Below are 11,582 nucleotides of genomic sequence, written 5' to 3'. Positions count from 1 at the left end.
CTTTGTTTCAAACTTCATAGTGATTAATATGGAGGAAAACCTTGATATTCCTCTAATTCTAGGTCGCCCATTTTTAGCAACCACCGAGGCATTCATTGATGTAAGAGAAGGTAGAATGACACTTAGGGATGGTGATACGTCGATCACCTTTGTGAACCGAAAGTTTAGATCTCCATAAACCAAAACTGTTAGACCAATAAAAACGCATAAGTGTGGGAAAGATGAAGAAACACTAAATGATGATCCAATCACAAAGAATGCCGCTGATGATACGAAATTAGATGAACCCATTTTTAACAGTTCAACGAAGAAACTTTATAAACGGATTCACGATGCTAAGATTAAAGGAAACTTTAAGTTATATAACCGATTAATATCCAATTTATCGTCAAAAGAAAAGGCAATGTTAGTTGAATTTGTGAAAGTTACGGAGGAAATCAACAAATGGATTGAAGAAAAAGTCAAAGATATACAAGTTGTTGAAGATTCAATTGAAAATAATGTTAATCACAATTTCAACTAAGTATAGGGGGTTTATGTATTTCTGTTAGAGTTAGATTGTCTGTTTTCGTGTAGTTCTCGAAAATGGAACCCGAATGGTCTTTCCCTAGCAGACCCTAAAGAACTAGTCTTCTCCCCCCATTCTGAATTTTTATTTTTTTTTTAGGAAATGAAGACTGCCTGTGAACTAAACCATGGTCTAATGCTACACGCTTTGATCACTAAACGTAATAATGACACACTTCCGAGTGAAATAGTATCAGTAATCAGAGAAAGAATGGATGGAGTTAGAAAAGAATCCAGATGCGAAGATAATAAGTTACAATTTGGTAAAGGAAAATCAAAATCCGCAGCGAAAAGAAGAGCACGACACCTAGAAAGATGTCACAAATGCGGAAAATGGTCACATGGAGGTAAATGTTCAAATAATCAAACCTATTCAAATACCGAATTTGTTACTTTATGCAGAGACGGACCGTTCATATGTTTAGAAGAAAAGACACTGAATGCTCGAGGTTACGCCTATGTAGCTATGGAAAACCAATTAAACCGACTATCTTATGAATGGGATAGATCATATAACTAAGAAATCTATTTCACAGGTAAGTCTGTACAGTCTTTATTTTTATTTTTATTTTTAACCTTTTGATAATAAACGCTAATTTGTTCGCTATAAAGTATTAAATTGGTATTGAATAAAATTAGGTTTGGCGACCGAAATTATTGATATCATTCAAAAATTTATTACATCACAGCGAAATTTAACGTTTATTCTTAAGGTATAAATATCTTTAATCAATCAACCCAAAATATTTCAAAAATTCGTCATGAGTTAAATTAGGTCTTGGAACCGAAATTACTTTACCGAAAAGAGGGGCGCATATTTTTGATAATATTTGATTGATTAAAGTGGGATAAAAAGCCAAAAAGATTTTTAATTTTATTTTTACAATGTTTTTAAAATTAATATTTAAATCTTAAATTAATATTGTAAACTTTGTAAAAACAATATTTTTAAAATTGTAAATATTTGAAAAATTAATGTAAGTTTGGTGTGAATTTTTAATATTAATTTTGAATTTTATATTTAAATTGTGTGAATTTAAAAACAAAAATTTACTTTATCTCATTAAGTTAAAAATATGATTTTTAAAATTCGTCGTAAGTTGAAGACTAGGCCGTTGAACCGAAATTGCTTTACCCAAGGGAGGGACGAGAACTTTTATTATCATTATTTTTTTAAAACTAATTGAATTAAAGTATGCCAAAAAAACATTAAAAAACCAAAAATCTTAACTTTTAAAACAATCGCTACAAAAAGACAAATTTTAAAATTTTGTCGGAGGAACGGACTAGGACATCGATCCGAAATGACTTCGTCCTAAATAACAAGGGAAACAAAATTTTAAAATTAATTACTTAATTATTTTAATTAACATAAGATGTTATAAAAAAAAAACAAACTCCACGACTCGCGGAGTTTGAAGGGGAAATCTCCGCGAGTCGCGGGAGGACCGAAATACAGAAAAAAATAAAACGCAGAACTGATCAGTTGCACACCACAAAACTCAAAAACACAGCGAAAATACTGCGAAAAAAGTCGAAAATACACCCCCAAAATCACAATTTTTAACCGTTAATCATCAAATCTTTTACTAAAATCATGTTGAGAAGGATGCTATCAAGGAATTACTCAAGAAAAACGGTAAATTTCTACACCTAAACACCATTTAATCCGAAAATTAGTGTTCTTGAGCAATTTTTTCCCCAATTTGATTTTGATGCTTTTTAGTGTAATTATGCTTAAATTGTTTATGTATTATGCTTGTATAACCTAGATTGATGCTGTTTAACATGATTAGAAGCCTTAAACTTCAAATTTTGAGTAATCTAGGGTTTGTGTTCTTGAGCAAATTTGGGGCTTTTTGATATAAACAGGTTATGGCCGATTTTTGTCATGAATTGTTGCTAAATTAAGTAGTGTAACATGTTTAGGTAGTTAAATGATCCAAACTTTGAGCCTAAACATGATTTTGAGAATTAAAGTGGACTTTTTCAAGTCTAAAAATTCATGAACTTGATTTTTGAAAGATAATGCCATTTGAAACTTGTTTAATTGCTAGTAATGATTATTTTGACATGTTATTTGAGTTGAATGCTTATGAACTTGGCGAACATTTTCGTATATGCTATTTTGAAAAAGTGTAGATTTGATGAAAATATGAAAATGAGCTTAAGTTTGATATAAATTGATCATGTCATTGTTATTATTTTGATTGATGATTTTGCTGACACTAATGCATATTTGGATGCACAAAAATTGTATTTGATGTATTTTGCAGACTGAAAGGGGTGAATCTTCATCCCAAGCTCGCAATGCTCCTACTGAGAATGCGGAACAACAGGAGGTGGATAACTACTACAAGCAGGATATACCTCATCCAGTCATGACATTTTCTGATATGCACTTGGAAGATTTGCACCCGAACCTGAGATTTGACAGACTTTGGATAGATTATCCAAAATACCAAAGGGGTTTGCATACTCTTCATTCTAAAGTTGTTGAGGTACCTAGGGTCATAGAATGGGGACCCTTAGAAGCTGTAGAATTGGCCGGGCCAATTAGGGAATTACTTGTACAGAGGTATGGTAATTCTACTTTTAATGACTGGGTACGTTTATTCACCATGCGTAGACCTGTATATAAAGTATGGTGTGAAGAATTGTTGTGTATTATAGAGTTGAATGATCGGGTAGCTAGTTTAACCGATCGATCTTTTATTAGATTTTTGTTAGGAGGTTCGATGCACCACATGTCTTTACTAGACATGGCTCAGGCTTTACGTATATATACGCCTGAGGAGTTAGCATCTGCCGATTGTAGAGGGTTGATACTAAATGGTAGAAAAATAAATGAAAATTTTGATACACACGGTGTATGGAGTCAAATGACAAGCCATCACCGATTCAAAGGGGGAAATTACTCTTATTTGGATATAGATAGAGCTGAATTAAGAGTGATTCATAGGTTTTTAGCTAATTCGATTACACAAAGAGGTAAGAACAAGGAAAAGGTAAATGAACAGGATTTGTTTTACCATATGTGTATTCGAGACCCACAAAGCGCTGTAAGTATACCTTATTGTGTGGGTTATTATTTATCAGCTATGGTTAGGGGGATGAGACCGCATAGCATAATAGGAGGTGGTATTTTTATTACTTTGATTGTTGAATATCTCGGTGTGGATATAAGTCGGGGGGATTATTAGTAGAAGAACCAGAATCCCGCGATACAATAGGTTTAAATGTATACCATGGTGCGAAAGTTTTGAAGAGGCGAAATAACGCCGCAGTACAATACCATGGTAGACATCCACAGGTTGAGAGAAACCAACAGCAAGGTAATGTAGGAAGGGGGAAATGAAATGCAAGAAATGCAAAGGTTTATAGCTTCACAGGAGTACGAAAATGCTAGACAAAGAGCATTTGAAGATTGGCAAGTTCATCAAAACCAAATCATAGCTCATTGCCAACATATAGGTAGAAACTATATTCCTACACCAAAACCCATATTCCCTCCCTGGTCTATAGAGATGCAACCACCGTATCCTACGTATAACCCTGCCGAAGCATTCTATAGCACCTATGGTTATGCTTGGAACCCCAATTGGTATCAGTATCATCCCTAGTCTACTTAGTTTTATTTATTTTGTAATTTTTAATACGTTTAATACTTATGTTAATATTGTAATAGTTTTTATAATTTTCTAACTTTTATTCTTAGATTTTAATAATTTTTGAATGTGGGGTAATATACCAAACTTCAAAAATATGTATATATGTTTGCAGTTTATCTTATGTACACAACAGGGTAACACAACGCATTTTCAAAGACTGGCATTAAGTTCAGCAAAAGCAACTAATTTTGACGACAAGATGCAAAATATATGTGAAATAACAACAAGACGGAATGAACAAATGATGTGCACCATTTATCATTCAGCAAACAAACGCCAATATATTTGGAAACTTTGGTAAAAATTTAATCATTTTCACACAAATCACCCTCAATAATTTAAATTGTTACTGATTTCTTGTAAATGAGGACATTGCAAGATCTTAAGTGTGGGAAGGGGTTAAATTCTTTCGGATTTTAAAATTTTTATCTTAAACACTTGGTTACCATTAAAAATACTAGTAAAGCAGTAGTTGTATTAGAATCTAGTGCTCTCTGATAATAAAGAACAGCCCTAGTCTTATATACTGACTACCCAATTCTAGTAAAAATTTTCAATTAAATGAACTCAAAATCATGTTTATACATATTTATGAACGATAAAACTAGGTTTTAACACCGAAATTATTGTTACCTCAGAAAAGACATAAATTGAGAAACAAACCAAAATGTTAAAATTCATTTAAAATGGAATAGATGACGATAAAAAGGAAAATAAAAGCCAAGTGTGGAAAAATTTACCAAGTTATCTTAAACATATGTCACATATATCTGTAACAAATAACTGAAAATACTTTTGCTTTGGACTAAACTAAACTGTTTTACCCGATGAAAGAAAAGAAAGATGGATCTACACGATGAATCAATTCCATCATTAAAAGGAAGTAAAGTCTTCCGAAAAAGACACGCGCTTCTTGATTTAGGTCATGAAGTTGTCGTCCAGACCAGCTGTAGGTTGACGAAAAACCTAGAAAAGTCATCACTAAAATCAGCAGGAAATCCACGGACCTCAGCATTAAACAGGGTCGCCAAGTGGTCAGATTTATCCTAACCATGAGAAGGATTTATCTCGTACAATGGGGGGGCACCATGCAAATTAGCTTGATAAGACTAATGAATCAGATCCCCAGAAAGGATAATCTCCTTAAAAGATCAAAAATCAGCTTTTAAGCCTGATATAACTCAATCCTTGAGATTGACCTTAAAGATTGAGAATTACAAACTCATGGAATTCAATGATATCTAAACTCGAGCTTGAACGAGAAAATATTTTGATCAAAATTATAAACCGATTTGTTTTCTGAAAACCCTATTTTCAATGCGTTCATTACCATTGAACGTAAAATCCTAGGAATTCACCTGGAATTCATTAGGTCACCTGAACTAAATCGGGTGTCAACCGTAAGAACGGTGGTTGCATAGTGGTCAAAGACAGGACCTTGTGCCAGACCGAAAAATCATAAGGGTGAGCTTTACTATTGCTCCTACCAAGGATAGTAATTGCGTCCGACACGTTATAGACCATAATTAAAAGCATGTCAGGGGACATTGCCTTAACAGTTGCTTGTTCAACGCTTTCCTTTACAACCGGACGGTAGTTTATCGAAAGGTAATATACGGGACAAGTAAACTGGACGTGTTGCTATCCAAATACAAGGTTAGCAAGTGGGTGACACAAAACCGCAAGTTTTGAGCTAAAATTTTCAAATCTGAAACCCACCAAACCCACAAAAATAATTTGCAAACACCGGTAAAGGGTTATTCCGGAAAACTTATCTAGGGTAAAAACTAGATTTAATTTTCAAAAGATCAAATGTTTTCATAAAGATCCAATTTTCTTAATGGATCTAAATTTTTATAGTCATGTGGGACTGTAAACCATACCGTTACTACCATTGTTTATATCGCCGTATAGAAATCACTGATATACAAAGTGTGAAGAATAAAGAAGTGATTCTAGTATTTCAAGACGATATTGCTTGAGGACAAGCAACGCTCAAGTGTGGGAATATTTGATAATGCTAAAAACGAACATATATTTCATAGCATTATTCCTCAAGAAAGACAAGCTTTTAGTTGCAATTGTTCTATTTAAAAAGTGATATCCGTTTAAATAATAAAAGGTGAAGACAAAAGACAGATTCGACGAATTGAAGACGCAAACGACCAAAAAGCTCAAAAGTACAAAATACAATCAAAGAGGTTCCAATTATTGATAAGAAACGTCTCGAAATTACAAGAGTACAAGATTCAAAACGCAAAGTACAAGATATTAAATTGTACGCAAGGACGTTTGAAAATCCGGAACCGGGACATGAGTCAACTCTCAACGCTCGACGCAACGGACTAAAAATTACAAGTCAACTATGCACATAAATATAATATAATATTTAAATAATTCTTATAATTATTTAATATATTATATTTATTTATAAATCCGTCGGTAAACAAAGAGCCAAACTTGTGTGAGCTGTAAAAGCAAACTCCACGACTCGCGGAGTTTGGAGGCAAAAAATGCCGCGAGTCGCGGAGCCCCAAATTCTGAAACTCCCTATAAAGCTCGCGCATTCTGATCGTAAAAATCATCTTTTTTTTCTTCTTCTCTCATAAACGTATTATATATATATATATATATTATAATTTTAATTTTAATTTTAATTTTAATTCTAATAATAAGGGTATGTTAGCGAATGTTGTAAGGGTGTAAGTCGAAATTCTGTCCGTGTAACGCTACGCTATTTTTAATCATTGTAAGTTATGTTCAACCTTTTTACATTAATGTCTCGTAGCTAAGTTATTATTATGCTTATTTAAACGAAGTAATCATGATGTTGGGCTAATTACTAAAATTGGGTAATTGGGCTTTGTACCATAATTGGGGTTTGGATAAAAGAACGACACTTGTGGAAATTAGACTATGGGTTATTAATGGGTTTTATATTAATTAAACAATACCTTGTTAATTTAATATACAAACTTATAATTCGACGTATTTATATATAACCACATACGCTTGACTGGGTACGGTGGGCGGGATATCTATAAATACCAATAATTATTCATTTTACCGGATACGGAACTGGATTAATAGTTAATAGACTTGTTGAAACAGGGGTGAATTACATTCAAGGGTAATTGGTGTAATTGTTAACAAAGTAGTAAAACCTTGGTTTACACGCAGTCGATAACCTGGTGTATTCATTAAACAAAGTATTAAAACCTTGTTACAATTCGAATCCCCAATTAGTTGGAATATTTGACTTCGGGAATAAGAATAATTTGACGAAGGCTTTCGCTCTTTATATTTATGACTGATGGACTATTATGGACAAATCCGTATGGACATATTAAATAATCCAGGACAAAGGACAATTAATCCATGGGCATAAAACTAAAATCAACACGTCAAACATCATGATTACGGAAGTTTAAATAAGCATAATTCTTTTATTTCATATTTAATTTCCTTTATTTTATATTTAATTGCACTTCTAATTATCGCATTTTTATTTATTGTTATTGTATTTAATTGCACTTTTAATTATCGTACTTTTTAATTATCGCAAGTTTATTTTATCACACTTTTATTATTCGCAATTTCATTATCGTTATTTACTTTACGCTTTAATTTAAGTCTTGTATTTATTTTTAATATTTTACATTTGGTTTTAACTGCGACTAAAGTTTTAAAATCGACAGACCGGTCATTAAACGGTAAAAACCCCCCCTTTTATAATAATAATATTACTTATATATATATTTGTATTTTTATAAAAGTAAACTAATATAGCGTTAAGCTTTGTTTAAAAAGATTCCCTGTGGAACGAACCGGACTTACTAAAAACTACACTACTGTACGATTAGGTACACTGCCTATAAATGTTGTAGCAAGGTTTAAGTATATCCATTCTATAAATAAATAAATATCTTGTGTAAAAATGTATCGTATTTAATAGTATTTCCTTGTAAAATTTAATAGTATTTTATACCCCTCTGCTAAAACATCAGATAGAAATGCGTCTAAACAACCTAGAAAAAGAAAACACAATCTTGAAAGAAATCATCAAAGAGTCCTTCGACTCTCAAACTGAAAAACTAGAAAAACTTGTGAAAAATAACATGGACAAAGTAATGGAGACAGTAATGAAAGTGAAGACTGAGGAAGAACGGAATACCCGTTGGGGAAAGCAATCTCTTGCCTACCTCCAAGAACTAGTTGAGTCTAAGATGAAAATAGAGAAAAACCGAATCAATCATCAACTAGCTATCAAGGATTTCAACAACAACTTTGTCAACAGCCGCATCACTAACCTCTACGATAATTTTGAATACCTCCACGAGAAACAAAAGGAGAAAAATGAAAAGATAGAGAAATTTATGAAGGAAGCTGAGAACGAGAAAAAGAAGAACTAAAACCTACCTTTTGTTTTCCTATTTTCCATTTACCCATCTATGTAAAGGCTTATGCCTAAACTTTTTCCATTCCAAACTCGTGTAATAAAGGCTTATATAATGCCTCGTTTCCAATAATGTTAAGTGTTTATTTAAGTATATTGTCTTATTCACCTATGTGTGTTGTGCAAACGTTATAAATCATGATTGTAAACTTATAACATCTTGATTCTTCAACTAATAATGTATTTATGTATTGAAGATCAATGGCTCACTCAACTCGTGGTAACAACAACAACAACAACAACAATCTTATACCAAATGTCACTCTTTCTACTGAGCAATTTCAATTGCTGCTAGCGGCCGCCCAAGGCAATAACAATAACAACAACAATCATAATGTTCCTTCTAAAACTTGCTCCTATAAAGATTTTAAGAACTGTAACCCACCCACTTTTAGTGGAAAAGAAGAAGCCGTAGAACTGGTCCGATGGTTTGAAAAGCTAGAATCAATCTTCCGTATCTGTAACTGCGGAGATAATGATCGAGTGAAGTTTTCCACAAGTTCACTCACTGGCAATGCTATGACATGGTGGACTGCTCATGCCAAATCTGTGGGAATAGATAATGCTAATACTACCCCATGGGATGAACTCAAAGGCATGATGATCACTAAGTTTTTCCCAAGAAGTCAAGTCCAAAAGCTCGAGGCTGAGTACTGGGAACTCAGAGTTAAAGGAACCGATATCGAAAGCTATACCAATCGTTTTTTGGAGCTTTCTACCTTATGTCCCGAAATGTTCCCAACTGAAGCCCGCAGGATAGAGCGGTATATCGAGGGTCTACCCGAGGATGTTCAAGGGAATGTGATTTCTGCCGAGAAGGTTACTGTGGATGCTATGATCCACATGGCACAGAGTTTAATGATGGCTAAACATAGGAGAGTTTCGATTAATAAACAAGTCGAAGTTAAAAACGGTGACAATAAGAGGAAATTTGAACCATCTCAGGGTTCAGCTCAAAATGTTAATAAGAAACCGGCGAATGGTACGAGACCCGGTTATCAGGGTACTAGTCCGTTTTGTTCTAAATGTGAAAGGCATCATCCGGGAAAGTGCACTGCTGTGTGTACAATATGTAAGAAGATAGGCCATGCTGCAAAGACTTGTAGAACCCTACCTCAGAATAGAGCCATTGTTCTGGCTAGAGCTCCTCCAACATGCTATACTTGTGGTGAAAAGGGGCATATTAGCCCGAATTGTCCAAAGAAGAAAGATACTCCAGCTACTGGAGCAAATGCTACTGCCAAAGGTCGTGCTTTTGTGATTACTGCTGCAGAAGCCAGTGATGAGGATGAGGTCATTACCGGTACGTACCTCGTCAATAATTGTTATGCCACTATTTTATTTGATACGGGAGCCGATAAGAGTTATGTGTCAAATGAGTTTTGCACCCTTTTTACTGAAAAGCCCCAAACCCTACAAACCAGACGATTAGTAGAAGTGGCTAATGGGAAGTTAATGAAAGTTGATAAAATATATAAAAACTGCAACCTAATTCTAGCCGATAAGGAATTCAAGATAGACCTTTTGCCGGTCGAGCTAGGTAGTTTCGATGTAGTGGTTGGAATGGATTGGTTAGGTCCATTGAGAGCAGCCATCATGTGTTTCGATAAGACCGTTCAAATTCCGTTAGGAAGTGGAGAAACTCTTATTATCCAAGGCGAACGAAGTTGTTCCAATCTTAATATCATCTCATGTCTTAAAGCCCGTAAGTACCTTGTGAAAGGTTACTCCGCCATACTAGCTCACGTTAAAATGATCAAATCCGAAGAAACGCGTATTGAAAACGTCCCGGTTATTAAAGATTTTCCCGATGTGTTTCCCGAAAATCTCCCTGGTCTTCCACCGCCTCGTCAAGTTGAATTTCAAATCGATTTATCTCCAGGTGCTGCACCCATTGCTAAAGCACCGTATCGTTTAGCACCTTCCGAAATGAAGGAACTTTCTAACCAACTCCAAGAACTTTTGGATCTAGGTTTTATTCGTCCAAGTTCGTCCCCGTGGGGAGCTCCTATCTTATTTGTCAAAAAGAAGGATGGTACGTTGAGAATGTGTATTGATTACCGAGAAATCAACAAGCTTACCATAAAGAACCGTTACCCGTTACCTCGCATTGATGATCTATTCGACCAACTTCAAGGGTCAAGCATTTATTCTAAGATTGATTTAAGATCCGGTTATCACCAGCTCAGAGTCAAGGAGTCCGACATTCCTAAGACTGCATTCCGCACCTGATACGGACATTACGAATTTTGTGTTATGCCTTTCGGTTTAACCAATGCTCCAGCCGTATTTATGGATCTTATGAACCGTGTTTGCAAGCCTTACCTTGATAAATTCGTTATTGTTTTCATCGACGACATCTTGATCTATTCTAAAAGCGAGAAAGAACATGAGCAACATTTACGATTGATTCTTGAACTCTTAAGAAAAGAAAAACTCTACGCAAAATTTTCTAAGTGTGAGTTTTGGCTTAGAACCATACAATTCCTTGGACATGTTGTAGATAGTAATGGAATACATGTCGATCCCGCTAAAATCACCGCTGTTCAGAATTGGGAAGTGCCAAAGACTGCGAAGCATATTCGCCAATTTTTGGGACTTGCCGGTTACTACCGAAGATTTATTAAAGATTTTTCTCTTCTTGCAAAGCTTCTCACCAAGTTAACTCACAAAGGGAAGAAATTCGAGTGGTCCGAAGAACAAGAGTCTGCATTTAAGATTCTGAAAGAGAAGTTGACCACTGCTCCGATCTTATCTTTACCTGAAGGTTCCGACGATTTTGTTATCTACTGCGATGCCTCGAAACAAGGGTTCGGTTGTGTTCTAATGCAACGCAAGAAGGTTATCGCTTATGCCTCCCGACAATTAAAGAAACATGAAGTTAATTA

Source organism: Rutidosis leptorrhynchoides, chromosome 6 (assembly GCF_046630445.1).
Source record: "Rutidosis leptorrhynchoides isolate AG116_Rl617_1_P2 chromosome 6, CSIRO_AGI_Rlap_v1, whole genome shotgun sequence".
Lineage (NCBI taxonomy): Eukaryota > Viridiplantae > Streptophyta > Magnoliopsida > Asterales > Asteraceae > Rutidosis > Rutidosis leptorrhynchoides.
Note: the sequence above shows the minus strand (reverse complement) of the source record.